The sequence below is a fragment of the Solanum lycopersicum genome, chromosome 10 (assembly GCF_036512215.1).
Source record: "Solanum lycopersicum chromosome 10, SLM_r2.1".
NCBI classification, from domain to species: domain Eukaryota; kingdom Viridiplantae; phylum Streptophyta; class Magnoliopsida; order Solanales; family Solanaceae; genus Solanum; species Solanum lycopersicum.
The window spans coordinates 43,219,253-43,237,103 of NC_090809.1; the positions used below are offsets into that span (position 1 = coordinate 43,219,253).

The 17,851-nt window shown below is 36.8% G+C and overlaps 1 pseudogene; it reads left to right on the plus strand.

The window, feature by feature from the left end:
* The first annotated feature begins 263 nt into the window (after positions 1–263).
* LOC101260880 (serine carboxypeptidase-like 18) lies at positions 264–10,396 on the plus strand (annotated as a pseudogene).
* Positions 10,397–17,851: the final 7,455 nt, after the last annotated feature.

A 17,851-nucleotide genomic window follows, 5' to 3' on the forward strand; every position in this document is an offset into this window, starting at 1 on the left:
ATTAAAGTAATTAACTATTCTAAACATAATTAAGGTTTTGTTTTTATTAGTTAAAAATTCTTAGTCATTAAATTAAGTATACATCATGTGTAATCAATCTAAATAGAAGTTTGAGGTAAACGGTCAAAACTCAAAAGAATATATTTGGTGTGAAGGCACCGGACACGTGAAGTTAAGCCTCTATATATTGGTGCTCCCTCTTCTTTTTTCACTACTTTTCAAAAGCATTCCTCACCTCATTTTCTCAATTCCATTCCATTCCAATGGGGCATGTCATTCTGTTTTCAGTACTGCTGCTACTTGTATTTGATGTAGCTTCGTCACACTTCATCGTTGAGACTCTTCCTAGATTCGATGGACAACTTCCATTTACGCTCAAAACATGGTAACTACATAGTACTAATTTTGTCATTTCTTCCGTTTATGTTATGTTCATCCATCAGATACATTGGTGATGGACGAGAGGAAAGAGTGCAGCTGTTTTCTTCATAGAATCTGACAGAGACCCACAAAATGATCCTCTCATGTTTTGGCTCACTGGAGGTCCTGGTTGTTCTGGTCTATCTACCATTCTATATGAGATTGGCATGTCAATTTTATCCCATGTACTTATTAGTGTTCAATATGTTGGGTATGTAGCAAGAATTGATGGGAAATAGAGGGAAGGAGAGGAATTTGAAATGTTTAGAACTTGAAAGGTTGGGAACTCGAAAAGTCCTCTAATGCTCTAATGAAAAAGGCAACAGTCCCTCTCGGTAATGGAAATGAAAATAGGAGAGTTTAAATAAATAAACGCTCCTATTAATTGTTAAAAGGGTTGGAAAGAGGGACCCCCTCGCGCCATCGTCGTCGTCGCTCGCTTCGGCTTCGGCTTTGGCAAATGATTGAGAGATAATTTTTTGGACAAATTTATTTTAAATATTTATTTAATTAATTAAATGGCCAAAAATTATTTTCAATTAATTAGTTGATAACAGAAGTTTTTCAAGTTTTTAGTTAACCCGACCCGACTCGGATCCGCGCGTGTGACCCGTTTTAAATTCCGTTATATTTAAAAATTCTCGCCATGACTGTTCTGAAAGGTTGCAACTTTCATGAATAGTCAATACCATTTGAAAGCTTGCAACCATTCATTAATGGTCGTGTCAATTTTGAAAGGGTTGCAACCTTTTAGAATATATTTTTCTTGCCTATAAATACCATTCAGTCTTCAGAATATTTCCCAACGAATTTTCTGATCTTCCTTCTTCTTAAAAACACATATTTCTTCGTGTACTTTCCTGCTATGGATTGATTCACTGACAATTAGTTTTTGGTATCTATACTCTACTAATTAAGATCATTTTACCCTGGGGGGCTATATTCCAAATCAAACCTCGGATACTAGAGGGGAATAATCTCCTTAAGGGGACACTGTGAATTCAGTAGACTTGATTTTCTTCCTAAATTATTAAAAAAAGTATTCCAGATTCTGGTAAGTTTTTACAGATTCAATTATTTTTTACAAATAAATTTCTGTTCATCTTACTTACTGGTTATAAAATCTCAGTTTCTTCGTGTTTCTGAATGATTTATTACAACCAGTAATTTTTTATTTTCATAACACAGATTGGCAACAAAATATGCAATTAAAGCTAACCAGTTAAATCTTCTTTGCGTGTATAATCCGAGGTATATGATAAATCGATTGAACTAATTTTAACTCTTAAACTTTTCATGGGTCGACTTTCCTGCAAGTTAGCATTAGAGACAAAGTTTTTATACTGGTTTTGATCACCGGTGTGATGTTTAGTCCGGTCCCCTTGGATTAGATTTTTTTAAAGAGATTTCTGTAGAACTCAGTAGATCTTTAATTCTCTCTATCGGATTGCAAATTGTAGGAAAACCCAAAGGTGTTTCATTCAATCAAGTGTTCCTTAATTGAGTATACACGTCCATATCTGATATTTCTGTGTGATCCTTTTCCGTTTTGATCGTCATGATTTGTTTCTGCCTTGTACAAAGTATTCTGTCTTCCTTTGGATCTTTATTCTTTAAGTGCAAGTTGATCTTGATTCCCAAATCATTATGTCTTTACTCCAGATTGCTTGATTCCTACATCTGTGACCTTTCTTTTCTTGTGTTTTTGCTTTTGATTGTTGATTTCTTCTAGATTGATTTTCTTAACTTTTTGACTTCTATGATGATTTGTTGATTGCGAAAAATAAATATTGAAAAATAGTCAAGATTGTTGGGTTATGGGTCTTTTTCCCTTCCTATGTGGATAAATAAAAACCCAATTTGGACCAACCCATTTTTGCCCATAGGCCCATTCTTATGAGGCAAATATAAACCTATTTAGGGTCTTATTTTTAGACACGCAGAGAGTTTTTCAGCAGCCAAAAAGAGAGAAAGAGAGCAGTTTTTCGCAGTCAAATTTCAGCCATAACATCCAACTTCAAATTGCGATTCCCGCTTCGTTTGTTGTCCGATTGAGCTGATTTTTGGAAATCATATTGTCTTCATCTCAATCTTTGATTAGGAACTGACAGAGTTGGATTTGGTGGCCTGCAGCTTCAGTTTTGCTGTCGTGAACAGTAGCTGCGAAATTGGTGATTTTGCTCCTTTAATTCTCTAGATTTGGTGCAATCTTTTTTTGTTGTTGCTCGTTGTTTGGAACTTGTTTTGTGGACAATTTTTGAGAACAATATTGTAACTCTTGGTTATTATAGTTGAGCATTTGGTTTTGTAGTTTTTTACTCTTCACATCGAAGGGTTTTCCACGTAAATCTTGGTGTCTTGTGTGATTGGTTTATTATTGCTTTGTTATATTTGTTTGGTTGAATTACTTGATGCCTTACTATTATATTGCTTGTGGTTGTTTGTCTTCTCTTGGTTCAATTCGAGAAGGGAAAGTATAGACTTGGGTATTCTTCCGCTGTTATCCTGTCAGACATTCTTTGTTAGTGCCTTGTCTTTCCCAACAAAGTGGTATCAGAGCATTGATTATTGTTGATTGTCGTTTTGAATGATGGAGGCAAATATGAGCAAAATGGTGTGTTTAACTTGTAGTAACTATCATATTTGAAAAGGCAAGATGAAAGATCTTCTATTTGTCAAGAAGATACGTTTACCTGTTTTTCCTTCTAATAAGCCTCTGTCTTTGAATGATGAAACATGGGAATTTGAGCATCTGCAGGTTTGTGGCTATATTAGACAATCGGTTGAAGATAATGTTAGAAATCATATTGTGAATGAAACACATGCCAAAATTTTGTGGGACAAGCTCGAGACACTTTATGCTTCGAAGACTGGCAACAACAAGTTGTTCCTATTGAAACAATTAATGAATATCAGGTATAAAGAGGGCACTCCTATTTCTGATCATATTAATGATTTTCAGGGTGTTCTTGACCAGCTGTCCGGAATGGGTGTAATGTTTGATGATGAGATACAGGGACTTTGGCTTCTTAATACTCTGCTAGACTCTTGGGAAACTCTTCGAGTTTCTTTGACTAATTCTGCTCCCAGTGGTGTTGTAACCATGGAATATACTAAGAGTGGTGTCTTGAATGAAGAAATGAGAAGAAGATCTCAAGCTTCATCTTCTTCAGCTTCACACTCCGATGTTTTGGTTACTGAAGATAGGGGGAGAAACAAGTCCAGAGGTCAGAATGATAGAGGTAAAAGTAGAAGCAAGTCAAAGTCTAAATACAAGAATATTACATATGACTATTGCCACAAGAATGGGCATATCATGAAATACTGTTACAAGCACAAGAGAGATATGAGACAACAAAAGAGAGAAGGCGATAATGAAAATCGTGTTGCTGTTGTTGCTAATGATGATCTTCTTGTTTCTCATAATGCAAATGCCATTAATCTTGTCCGTGATGAGTCTAGCTGGTTTGTGGATTCTGGTGCTACTTCTCATGTCACGCCAAAGAAGGAATTATTTTCTTCTTATACTCCAGGTAATTTTGGAACGTTGAAAATGGGCAATAATCATGAAGTTGAAGTTATTGGCATTGGGACAGTTTGTTTGGAAAGAAACAATGGTTCCAAACTATTTCTCAATAATGTCAAGCATGCTCCAGATGTTCACTTGAATTTGATTTCTGTGGGATATCTTGATGATGAGGGTTATGTTAATACACTTGGTGTTGGTTAGTGGAAGCTTACTAGACGTTTGATGGTTGTGGCCCGTGGTGACAAGTTGTCTAACTTGTATGTATTTCAAGGCTCCATGTCCAGGGACTCAGTAAATTTGGTGGAGAATGATACTTCATCAGAGTTATGGCATAGATGGCTGAGTCATATGAGCGAGAAGGGGATTGATAGTTTGGCTAAGAAAAACTTGCTTTCTGGAGTGAAACAAGCAAAGTTGAAGAAATGTGTTCATTGCTTAGCCGGTAAACAAAAAAGAGTTTCTTTTCAGAGTCATCCGCCTTCAAGAAAGCTTGATTTGCTGGAGTTGATACATTCTGATTTGTGTGGTCCTTTTAAGGTAAGATCTCATGGTGGTGCACTTTACTTTGTGACTTTTATTGATGATCATTCTCGCAAACTCTGGGTATTTCCTTTGAAGTCCAAGGATCAAGTACTTGATGCATTCAAGGGTTTTCAGGCCTTGGTTGAAAGACAAACAGGGAAGACATTGAAATGTATCCGCTCAGATAATGTTGGTGAGTATATTGGTCCTTTTGATAGATATTGCAGAGAGCAGGGTATTAGGCATCAGAAAACTTCTCCAAAGACTCCTCAGTTAAATGGTTTAGCAGAGAGGATGAACAGAACTCTAGTTGAGAGGGTTAGATGTATGCTTTCAGATGCTAAGCTGTCAGATTCCTTTTGGGCAGAAGCACTTAATACTGCTGCTTATGTTATCAATGTATCCCCTGCTGTTGCTTTAGATGGTGATGTCCCTGATAGAGTTTGGACTGGTAAGAATGTTTCTTATGATCATCTTAGAGTCTTTGGGTGTAAAGCCTTTGTACATGTTCCTAAGGATGAAAGGTCAAAGTTGGATGTTAAAACTAGGTAGTGTATCTTTATTGGTTATGGTCAAGATGAATTTGGCTATCGTTTCTATGATCCTGTTGAGAAGAAAATTGTTAGAAGCCGTGATGTTGTGTTCTTTGAAGACCAAACAATTGAAGATTTTGATAAAGCTGACAAGGCTAATTTTCAGACTAGTGAGAGCTTAGTTGATGTTGATCCAGTTCCTTTGACTATTGCACCGGAAAAAAATCTTCATAATGATGAAAATCAAGTTGATAATGAAGATGGTGATCATGTTCAGAATGACCGGCATGATGTTGTTGATGCTCCAGTGCAAGATGATGTGGTTGTCCAACAACCAATTATAGATGCTCTAGAGAGTTCTCTCAGATGATCTAGTAGAGAGAGAATTCCTTCATCTCGTTATTCTCCCAATGAGTATGTACTCTTGACTGACGGGGGAGAACCTGAGAGTTTTGATGAGGCCATGGAAAGTGAAGAAAAAGAAAGGTGGCTTTATGCTATAGAAGAATAGATTAAATCCTTGCATGATAATCATACCTTTGATTTGGTTAAGTTACCTAAAGACAGAAAAGCTTTGAAAAACAGGTGGGTTTTTCGGGTGAAACATGAAGATGGTAATCCAGTTCCACGGTAAAAAGCTAGATTAGTTGTCAAGGGATTTAATCAGAAAAGGGGAGTTGATTTTGATGAGATATTCTCTCCAGTTGTGAAGATGTCATCCATTCGTGTGGTTCTAGGCTTGGCTGCAAGTCTAGATTTAGAGGTTGAGCAAATGGATGTTAAAACTTCTTTCCTCCATGGTGACTTAGATGAAGAAATTTATATGGAGCAACCGGAAGGTTTTGAAGTCAAGGGTAAAGAGAATTATGTTTGAAAATTGAAGAAGAGCTTGTATGGTGTGAAACAAGCTCCCAGGCAGTGGTACACGAAGTTTGTTTCTTTTATGAGTCAGCAGGGCTTCAAGAAGACTTCTTCAGACCATTGTGTTTTTGTGCAAAAGTTCTCTGATGGTGACTTTATTATTGTGTTGCTTTATGTTGATGACATGTTTGTTGTTGGTCATAATACTTGCAGGATTCAGAAGTTGAAGCAAGAGTTGAGTAAGTCTTTTGCTATGAAAGACTTAGGACCAGCAAGACAGATCCTTGGCATGCAGATTGTCCATGATAGAAAGGCCAAGAAATAAGTATTATCACAATAAAAGTACATTCAAAAAGTACTTCGCATATTCAACATGGACAAAGCTAAGGTTGTCAGTACACCTTTAGCTATGCACTTTAAATTGAGCACGAAACAGTGTCCTTCTAGTGATGATGAGAAGGAAGATATGAAGAAAGTTCCTTATGCTTCAGCTGTTGGTAGTTTGATGTATGCAATGGTTTGTACAAGACCGGATATTGCTCACGCTGTTGGAGCTGTTAGCCGTTTTCTTTCTAATCCGAGAAGAGAACATTGGAATGCTGTGAAAAGGGTTATGAGATATGTCTGTGGAATTCTAGTTTGAGTTTGTGTTTTGGTACAGGGAAGCCTATTCTTTGTGGTTATACTGATTCAGACATGGCTGGTGATGTTGATACTCGCAAGTCTACTTCAGGGTACTTGGTTACTTTTGCAGGGGAGCTGTGTCTTGGCAATCTAGGTTGCAAAAATGTGTTGCTCTATCTACTACAGAAGCTGAGCTTATTGTTGTCGTTGAAGCTGGTAAAGAATTGCTTTGGATAAAGAGATTCTTGGGGGAAATTGGTTGTGCTCAAGAGAGGTATGTGCTTTATTGTGACAGTCAAAGTGCTATACATCTTGGCAAGAATTCTATGTTCCATGGTCGGTCTAAACACATTGATGTGAGATACCATTGGATTCGAGATGTGTTGGATTCTAAGTTGATTGAGCTTGAAAAGATTCATACAAATGACAATGGTTCCGATATGATGACTAAAGCTTTGCCAAGAGGGAAGTTTGAAGATTGTTGCATGGTCGCCGGGATGGCGGTCTCCTCCACATAGTCGTGAGGGGGAGAATTGTTGGGTTATGGGTCTTTTTCCCTTCCTATGTGGATAAATAAAAATCCAATTTGGACTAACCCATTTTTGCCTATAGGCCCATTCTTATGAGGCAAATATAAACCTATTTAGGGTCTTATTTTTAGACACACAGAGAGTTTTTCAGCAGCCAAAAAGAGAGAAAGAGAGCAGTTTTTCGTAGTCAAATTTCAGCCATAATAGCCAACTTCAAATTGCGTTTTCCGCTTCGTTTCTTGTCCGATTGAGCTGATTTTTGGACAGTATATTATCTTCATTTCATTATTTGATTAGGAACTGACAGAGTCTGATTTGGTGGCCTGCAGCTTCAGTTTTGCTATCATGAACAGTAGCTGCGAAATTGGTGATTTTGCTCCTCTAATTCTCTAGATTTGGTGCAGTCTTATTTTGTTGTTGCTCGTTGTTTGGCACTTGTTTTGTTGCCAATTTTGGAGAACAATATTGTAACTCTTGGTGATTATAGTGGAGCTTTTGGTCCCGTGGTTTTTTACTCTTCACATCGAAGGGTTTTCCACGTAACTCTTGGTGTCTTGTGTGATTGGTTTATTATTGCTTTCTTATACTTGTTTGGTTGAATTACTTGCTGCCTTACTATTATACTGCTTGTGGTTGTTTGTCTTCTCTTGGTTCAAATCGAGAAGGGAAAGTATAGACTTGGGTATTCTTCCGCTGTTATCCTGTCAGGCATTCTTTGTTAGTGCCTTGTCTTTCCCAACAAACAAGATTGGATAAAGGGCTCAAAATAATGTCCACTATGAATTGACCTATGTACATACGGTGCAAGCAATAAGGACGATGGATAAAAGATCAATTTCAGGTTAAGAGTCTCCGAGTCAAAGAGATAAAATTTTTGTGAACAAGTGTATGCTTCTTGTTTGGATTATAATATATATATCAAAAGTTAAAGACTTGTAGAAATGATGATGATGCTTCTTTCAGGTCCTTTTAACCTTTGATTATTCAAATTCTAGTGGAAATTTCCAAAATTGAAGTTGAACTCATAATCTTGGACTAAGGTTTGTAAGCTTACTCTTTTACAAATTGGCTTATAATTTTATTGTTGCTCGTCTATAATCTGGTTACATTATTAGGTGGCCAACATAATATTTATAGAGTAACCTGCTGGCTCAGGTAACTCATATGCAAACACTTCAGAAGCTTACAATTGTAGTGATACCCTTACTGTAACTCTAACTTATGAATTCCTTAGAAAGGCGAGACAATTTTGTTCTTAGCATATTCATCCATATTTTTATTTGAAGCTCGAAATATTGGTTCATTGTAGTTGGAGTTGTTATCCATTGGTATTCCAAATCTTGAAAAAAGGGAACTTTACAATTTGAGACCTGTTCTAAAAAGTCACTAGAGCCCAGCATGTTTGAATCTTTTTCTCCAACAACATTTATTTATATATCTTGCATCTCATGTCTTAATGTCGATCACAACTTCATAAGCAAATTCATGAGACTGATTTTGTTGTACTGTAGTGGCTAATGGATCACCCCGAATATCTCAAGAACCCACTATATGTTAGTGGTAGTTCATATGCAGGACTTTAATTCCACCTCAAACTCGCAAAATATACGATGGTATTGTATGTTGTACCTGAGTTCATCTTTTTGTTATCTTGTTTCATCACCTTTTTCTTTCTATCAAGGTATTGAAGTTGGTGACAAGCCTCAAATGAATATGAAAGTATGAACTACAATACATTTAGTTGCTCGCCTGAGGTTTTGGATTGAATGAAGGGATACATACAAGGGCAATGCTCTAACAGATAGATACATCAACTCCAATGCTAGAATCAAATATGCTCATCGTATGGGACTTATTTCAAATAAGATCTATCAGGTAACGAATAGCTTATGTACTGTACTATTAACTTCTTCAGTAGTTCAACTAGAAATTACTTATAATTCATTATGATTTTGCAACTAATCTTCCCTATGTCATTATGTAGTCCGCTAAAGAAAATTGCAATGGGAATTACATTGACTTTGATCCACATAATACAATGTCTAAATGATCTTCAGAAAGTAACAAAGGTAAGGGATCAATTTCTACATTTATAAAATGTTAAGATATGTTCAAAGTCCAATTATGCTTAAATAGTCAGTCATTTCCTGTGATTAGTGTCTCAAGAAAATAAAAGAGGCGCATATATTAGAACCTTTGTGTGACCTTGCATTTCTCCAAGATTCTCCTACAAATTGCCAGTCATTTTTTCCAATTGCAGGACCATGGTGTCAAGTAAGTCTCTATTTCCCTCCCCCCAACGAGGCCTTCTTACTGTCATCTATTGTGTTAATTCTTTTGGTATATTATACAAGAATTTGATGAGTTAACTTTTTAAACCTAAAAGCCAGGAAAAAAATTACATATACTCATATGTTTGGGAAAATGATAAAGCCCTCTAGAAAGCACTAAATGTTCGTGAGGTATGCAAATACAGTTTTATTCCTGTTGTCCATATCCAATTCTACCCCCACCCCCAAGTCTGGAGTTGGTTTTTAACTGATATGGCCATGCAAAAAAACCCAGGGAACAACATTGGAGTGGGTGAGATACAGTGAAAGCATGCGTTATAGAGGTGAGAGAATCGAGTCATATGTGTATGATGTCCCAAGTGCCATTGATGATCATCGGTATCTCACCAACAAATCCTATCGAGCACTAATTTATAGGTATTAATCCAAGATAACTTCTGTTCTTCTTCATGTTACACCGTTCTTCTAAGTGACCTTACTATATTAATCACTAATCTTAGAAAGATTGTCCTTTGTGTTTTACTAATAACTATATAATGGAAAAACAAAGAAACAAGAGGTATCAACTTGTGTTCAAGATTAAGAAAAATAGGCAATTATTAGTACTATAGTAAGCATAATCACAGGAAGAAACTTACCAGAAGATATTGTTTGATGAATTTTTAATTTATACTTTGACAGTGGTGACCATGACATAATTGTTCCTCATTTGAGCACGGAAGAATGGATAGATACTTTGAAGCTGCCAATTGTAGAAGATTGGGAGCCTTGCTTTGTTGACGGTCAAGTGGCAGGGTTGGTTCCTTGCTCTCTAATGCTTTTCTTATCCACCCGATATTTGTTGATTTTTCTAGTACTTTGTTTATGTAGATACAAGTTGAAGTATTTACAAAATGATTGTGAGCTGACATATGCAACTGTTAGGGTAATGACTATTCCCTATTGCAACAACTCTAAACCAACATCATTGCATCTTGATCTTCCTTGAATTAATTCATTTAGGGTGTGGGTCATAATACTCCTGAGTTCAAGCCAGAAAAATGTCTGCCCATGCTTGATAGGTGGTGTTCCGGTTACCCTCTTTAGTTTAACCCTTGCAAGACATTAATGTACTCCTTTGTTTCTCTCGATCCACATAATTAGTTGCTTCTTTGACATATATATCAACACTAGAGATTAAGTTTGTGTTTCGTGTAATCTTGACATGGAAAATCACATGTTAAAATATATATGATTTGACGTTGATACTATTTATATTAGTTTGTACTTTGTAGTACGAGAAGTGATAGAAAGGAAGTACTTGTCGAAGTTATTTGATTTTTTATGATCAGACGTATTGCACTTGCATTTCATGTAGAGAAGATTACTTTCCACCTACCTTTCCCATATTAAATTCAAACTCCTTGCCTCTTTAGACTCCTTCTTCAAATCAAAATCATTAATTCTTCCTCTTATATTCTCCATTTGTTTGTTTCCTTCTTGATTTATGTGCTCTTGTCTTTATTCATTTTAGAAGCTTCCCCAAATTCAACTGCTCATGTGAGTATGTTACGACCGAAACTACACCATAGATGTGATATGAAGTAAAAGACTTCGAAAGGCCCTACACAAGCCACTCGTCGTACATATACACAACATATTAGAGAGAAGAAAGAAATCTCAGAAGAATTAAAGAATTTGACATATAAGCAAAAGTACAACAAAGTCTTGACAAACCATCTATTACATCCAAAAAGTGGTGGGGATGTAATGTATAAACCACATACAAAGTCTAAAAACTAAAACATAAGGAAAGCAATAAAAGTGATAGTGTCATCGAAGTATAAGAACTCACCAAGTCTTCAATCTCTAAGATGATAGACAATATTTGGTATTGTAAATTTTGTTTACATATGATTTTGGCTCGATTCCACGAAGCCCACAAAATTTAATAGCGTGCGAGAATGACATAGGATAGTTTTTCTATTTTCCAAAAGAACATTACTTACCTTTTGCAGTAACCTTGTGGACATTTCCACCTTTATTATCATGAGCAAAAGTAAGAAGTTCTCCATCACCAATATTGCAATTCATCAAATCAGTGTGCCCTTAGGCTCTTTGATAATAATCATTTTACTTTTCATCTTTTGCTAGAGGTCATGACATTCCACTTTGTAGTAATGCGGCAACGATGTTATTTCTTTCGGAAAACAATCAACAATAGCGTTGAGCGTCATGCGAACCATGATAGTCGCATAAAGCAACTAGTTCTTTTTCAATAAATCATTATATGACTCAAACATTTATCGTCATGACACCCCATCTACGACCATAATCGTTATATAATGTCAACTTTTTCAGAGGAAATTCATTTAACCATTTATATGTAGCAAGGGACAATTTTTTTATTTGTTGCACAAATTTCTTCTTCTAATGTTTTGTAGCAGATAACCACATTAATTTCTCAAGTTCACTATCATACAATTTTTTATTAAAATTTTCTTTTAAGTGTCTAACACAAAATTTGTGATATGTGTTCGGTAGATTCAATCAATCAGAAGATTGAATATACATTGCAAGATTCCTTGAAGGAGGTCAGAAATCAAACCAATTCATTGTCGTTAGGAAACAACATATGCCCACATTAACTTGAGAAATAAGACTCGTCACGTGCAACTAAAGCATATGCAAGTGGAAAAATAGTTTCCATCGCTTCAATTACAAAATCAAATAATAATTGCATATCATGCAAATCTTAAAGGTGTGTGCCGTCGATTGAAATGATTAACCGATAACTTGTGAAACCATTAATGCTTTATTTTAAATCCCAATTTATTTTTGAAGATTTCCCCATCTTGCATTGTTGTAGAATGGTGCTCCCACTCAAAAATTGTGCCAGGATTAAATAATTGTAGTCCAACCATAAATCGAGATAATTCCTTAATGGTCTTTTAAAATCACCACAAACCATTTTAAATGCTTTTCTCAGGCCTTTTTGTGCTTTTCAATAATTAGGAGGAAAATGACGTTTTCCTTTAATGTTATAATGTAACACCTCGGACTTTAAAAGGGATAAAAAGGGATTCACGCAAGTCACCCATCAATTTTTAGTTTTGGGTCAACTTCAAATGAATATATCTCTTATCACATAAAGAATGAATTGACTCATAATGTATCAAATGAAAGGTCTTTATGTCTTATTTCCAAGGACACCAAGTTTTCTTGATTCCGAGCTCAGAGTAAAAAGTAATGTCTGTTTTAGTGAAGGCCTGTCTTTTAAAGCACCTCAATCGTTTACAGAATAATAGTTTAGTATTTTCCCATCCCTTCCAATCCTAGCAACGTTTTTATTCACCAAATTAAGGTCTGAAACAATGTTGATTCAAAATTTTTTTACATTCTTTAACAGTTAGGGAATTAGAGAAAGGTTCCAAAAGGAGAAAAATCTAGGTTTCAAGCATCCTCAATATTCTGACGATTTTAGCCAAGAACCTTTGTTCTTTCCAGGTATCTAAGGTTTGTCACAGTGTTGGAATTTTTATTCCTCAATCCCAAAATCTCAAATTAGTCAATAAATCGTTACATCCAAAAGAATCCATTCGTAGTTCTTGATATTTGAATTCGGTTCTTTAACAATTGGGGTTTTAATTTTTTTTTTTGTGAATCTTGTAGTGTTTTTAATGATTAAAATAACATAAATCCTATTGAGTTGGTAAATTTATGTTTTCCGAAGGAATTATGAAGTTCTCATGTATTACTTTTGGGTTTGAGAAAGAAAAAGAGTTAGGGAGAAAATTCTCAATTCTAAACTAGTTTAAAGTTTTAATTTCAACAAATAAACTGTTAGGGTCTCTCGAGAACGGCTGGGGCAGTGCGCCTACAGTGCATATGAACCAGTCCTAGTACTTTGGGGTCTTGAGAGGCATGCAAGCAGTGCTCCAAATTCCTACACCAATACTTTGGAGCTTGGCACCTTGCCCCAGTTATACGCTAGAAGTCGTTTGACAAAATTTTCCTTGTTTCATCCTACACATGTTCGTTTAAGTTGTTGGTACGTTTCCCCTCGCTATATTATCTTCTATAAACTCCATTTACCTTTGAAAATCCCTACATATCCTAATCAGTTGTCTAAGTGTGCATTCAAGTTTAAAGTGAGTTAACATGAAAGTTTAAGGGCTCTATTTTTAGAAAAATATAAGAGTTTTCAGTTGCTATGTATATCGATCTTGGGCTTGAAAGATATGTCCATAAAAATATGTTTAAATGTAGGTATGTGGTATGTCATTGAAATGTAATTTACTGAAGTAATGTATCTTTTCTTTGTAAAGGGTGAATCGTGCATAATTGATATAACTTATTTTGAGAGTAGCATTGAACACCAAGTAGGGTTAGAGTCATTTATAACTCAAATGTCCTATAAAAATATGTAGTGATCATAGGATAGGATAACATTGATTCATCATGCAACTCCCCACTACCTCTGCGAAGGCATATTTGATGGATACATAGCTACAATATCATCATATTCCCCAACAATGTTTAGGATGACCATTGCAACATGGGCGAAATGTTTTATCATTGCTAGGTTCATGGTAATGGTTGTCGTTATCGAAACTCTACACAAGTAAAGTATATATTTTTCATATTGCTTTTATTGCTTATCTTCTTGTAAAGTTTAAATGGTTAACTTTATGCTCATGTATCGATTTAGTGGAGTTTCTTTTGGTCATTCAATTAAATTATATGTTGAGTCAACCTTATTACATGCTCATACATTTAATGTATAAATATCATCAAACTTGCATCTTTTATGATGCAGATACATGTGTCAAGATCATTAATAGGCGCTTCGTTGAGATCATCTTATACTCGTAGATAGTATTTGGTGAAGTTTCCTTGCTTTAGGGAGACTTCAATTTTATTTCAAGTCTTAGTAGTAGTTGAGGTGTTGTGGGTCTTGTCCCCACATCTATCTTGAAAGATTCAAAAGGCTTCATAAACGGACAAAAAAGAGATGTTTTCTAGTAACAGATAGTATTAAATAAATAGTATAAAATAATATTAGTATTTACTGTGTACTAATCCTAGTCCTATTAGGATTAGTACTCCTTAATCCTACTCCTATTAGGATTAGTACTCCTTCCTATATATCCTATATATATCTCCCATGTATTCCCTTATTAGGTTAATACTTCAATACAATCAATATTCTTTGGGTGTCTTGCCTACCCTTGGCTACGCCCTCATATTACTCACAAATTACAACCCCGATCCCTTCCTTGTATTTTTTTGGGCTATCATCCTACCTCCAAGGGTTATCGCTGTCTTGACCCACAAACTTATAAAGTCTACATATCTCGTCATGTCAAATTTGTCAAAAATAAGTTTCCCTACGAGTCTATTTACTCCTCCACAAATACTTCATTCATTGGCATCCTTCCCCTTTTTCCAACATACTCACAGGGTCCCTCACCACCTTCCCCCACATCTCCACCCACTACCCAACCACCCCTCATCACCCCTTCGACCGTCACCCACAATACACCCGCAACCACCACCCACACTCACAACCAACCCGAACCACCCCATACCCACAACATCTCCAGCCCGATCCATATCGGGTCCTTCCCGGCCAACCCCGAATCACCACCGCCCGTGCCATCCCCCAATACTCATCCCATGTTAACCCGCGGCAAAGCCGGTATATTTAAACCCAAAACCTTTTAGGCTACCATACTACCAAATACACCCGTTCCTGATAGTGAACTAACAACCTACTCTGTTGCCTCAAAAAAATGCTTAATGGCGTCATGCTATGGATGACGAGTTTAAGGCTTTGACTAATCAGAAAACTTGGGTTCTTGTACCTTAGCCCCATGGGCGGCACCCAGTGGGCTGTAAATGGGTGTACAAAATTAAACACAATGCAGATGGTAGTATTTCCAGGTACAAGGCTCGTTTGGTTGCTAAAGGCTACAATCAAGAGTATGGGCTTGATTACTCCGAGACATTCAGTCCTGTTATTCGGCAGGAAACCATTCGCCTGGTACTGTCACTCGCCGTGCGCAACAATTGGCTCATCAATCATTTGGATGTTTCCAATGCTTTTCTTCATGGCATGCTTGATGAAACTATCTACATGACGCAACCACCGGGCTATTATGATCCCCGCTTCCCTCAACATGTTTGCAAACTCCAGAAGTCTCTGTATGGGCTCAAGCAAGCCCCCCGTTCTTGGTACACACGTTTGAAAACTTTCCTCCAGGGACTCCGCTTCACGTGTTGCGTACACGACACGAGTCTGTTTACTCGACATTCAACACACGGTACAGTCATTCTTCTTGTCTATGTAGATGATATCATTATTACAGGCTCTACTATAGCTGTCATTCAGGAAGTTACTCGAGCTATGCATACTACCTTCAAAATGAAGGACCTTGGCCCGTTACATTATTTTCTGGGAATGGAGGTTTTTGAGACAGGCAGCGGCTTGTTTCTTCATCAGTCAAAATATGCTCGAGATCTGTTGCAGAAAGCTGTACTAGAAAAATGCACCAGTCAACAAACACCGATGGCAGTCTCCTCGTCTACGAATGGAGCCGACACTCCCTTTGCCGATATCACCCACTTCCGCAGCCTCATTGGGGCTCTACAGTATCTGGACATTACCCGTCCTGACATCCGATTTGCTGTCAACCGAGTTGCTCAGCGCATGCATCAACCAAGTGAACATGATTACCATTGTCTAAAACGCATTCTCAGGTACATTTTTGGCACTCTTGGTCGTGGTTTACTCATTCGACCCGGGGACTTGGAGCTTCGGGATTTCTCAGATTCAGATTGGGCAAATGATAAAAATGATAGAAAATCTACATCGGGGTTTCTCATTGTTTTGGAGCCGAACCTGATCTCCTGGTGTACAAAAAAACAACCCAAGGTCTCTTGGTCCTCGACTGAAGCTGAATACCGTGCCCTTGCTCTTCTTGCTGCTGAGACCATGTGGGTCACATATATTCTTCGCGAACTCCGCACCACTCACACTGTTCCTGCTCTCTATTGTGACAACATATCAACCATCTGTGTGGCCAAGAATTCCGTCCTACACACCAGAATGAAGCATGTTGATACCGATTGTCTCTTTGTTCGCGATGAAGTTCAGGCTGGTACCATGATTGTGCAGTATGTACCCACTGAAGAACAACTGGCTGATATTCTCACCAAGACTCTTCCGAGCCGACAACACGATTACCTCAGTTCCAAGCTTTTGTTGCTTCCGCTCAGCTCACATTGAGGGGGGATAATAATAGATAGTATTAAATAAATAGTATAAAATAATATTAGTATTTACTGTGTACTAATCCTAGTCCTATTAGGATTATTATGTCTTAATCCTAGTCCTATTAGGATTAGTACTCCTTCCTATATCTCCTATATATATCTCCCATGTATTCCCTTATTAGGTTAACACTTCAATACAATCAATATTCCTTCATTTTCCATTGTTTTCTCATGATGTTTATTCTATTTAGCATTATGTTAAGTATTTCAAGACAGTGTTTTATTCCTTTGGATGTCTAAATGTCAATCTATTTAGGCTTCTGCATATCTTTAAGCGTTATATGAGTCACCGTTATTTAGGAAAATGTTTTAGTTGTGGATCAAAAATGGTTCTTGAGTGTCGGTCCGTCTAGGGTGAAAGTGCTGGTTATGAAAAACTTGGTATCAAAGCACATAGTTCAAGAGTCCTAGGGTGTCTATGAATTCATGTCTCTAGGTTCCTTCTTATCGATGTGAAGCATGCCACTTATATAATTAGGAGACTACGACATTTAATAACACTTCACTTTGATCTTAATTTTTGTTCTTGAGATTGGGTTCAACTCTATAAAAGTTTCCTCTAGCTCGTGCTTACGTGTTTCTTTTTTGATCTTGCCTTCGAGGGAGACTTTCTAGAAGGGAATGTTAATCCTCAATGACATGAAGCTCCAAATGCACCATAAGTGCAACCCCCTTAGGGAGATGTCACCAATATTGAATTCAGTAATGTCATTTAGATGTTGAATAAAGTGGTGACCATACATGTCACTCCCCGAGGCTACCCTCGGATGCGGACATGGGACCTAGGATCATGAGTGACTCTAAGCTAACCCTACTGGCATAATTATAAGCATACTAAATATAAAATGAATAATAAAACTACGGGGAAGCTAAATCATAACATATTCTAAAATGATAGGGAATAACCATATATACTGTTTGGATATATGAAAGTTGAGAGTTTGAATACAAAAGAGAAATCAAACTCTAAGACTAAAGCTGAGACTACAATGTGTAACACCCCGTATCCATAATAGACTAGAAATCAATTTTTCAGAATTGTAGGTGCAATCTACAGTCACCATCTATGGACCGTATTCTGATCTACGACCTATACTGTGGTTCCATGGTTGACCACTGTAGCCCTCAGAAACATAGCTCAGAAAAATCAGCTAAGTCTCGACCCACGGACAGACCTACGACAGGTAGTCAGACCACGTTCCATGGTTTGTGTCCCTGAATCAA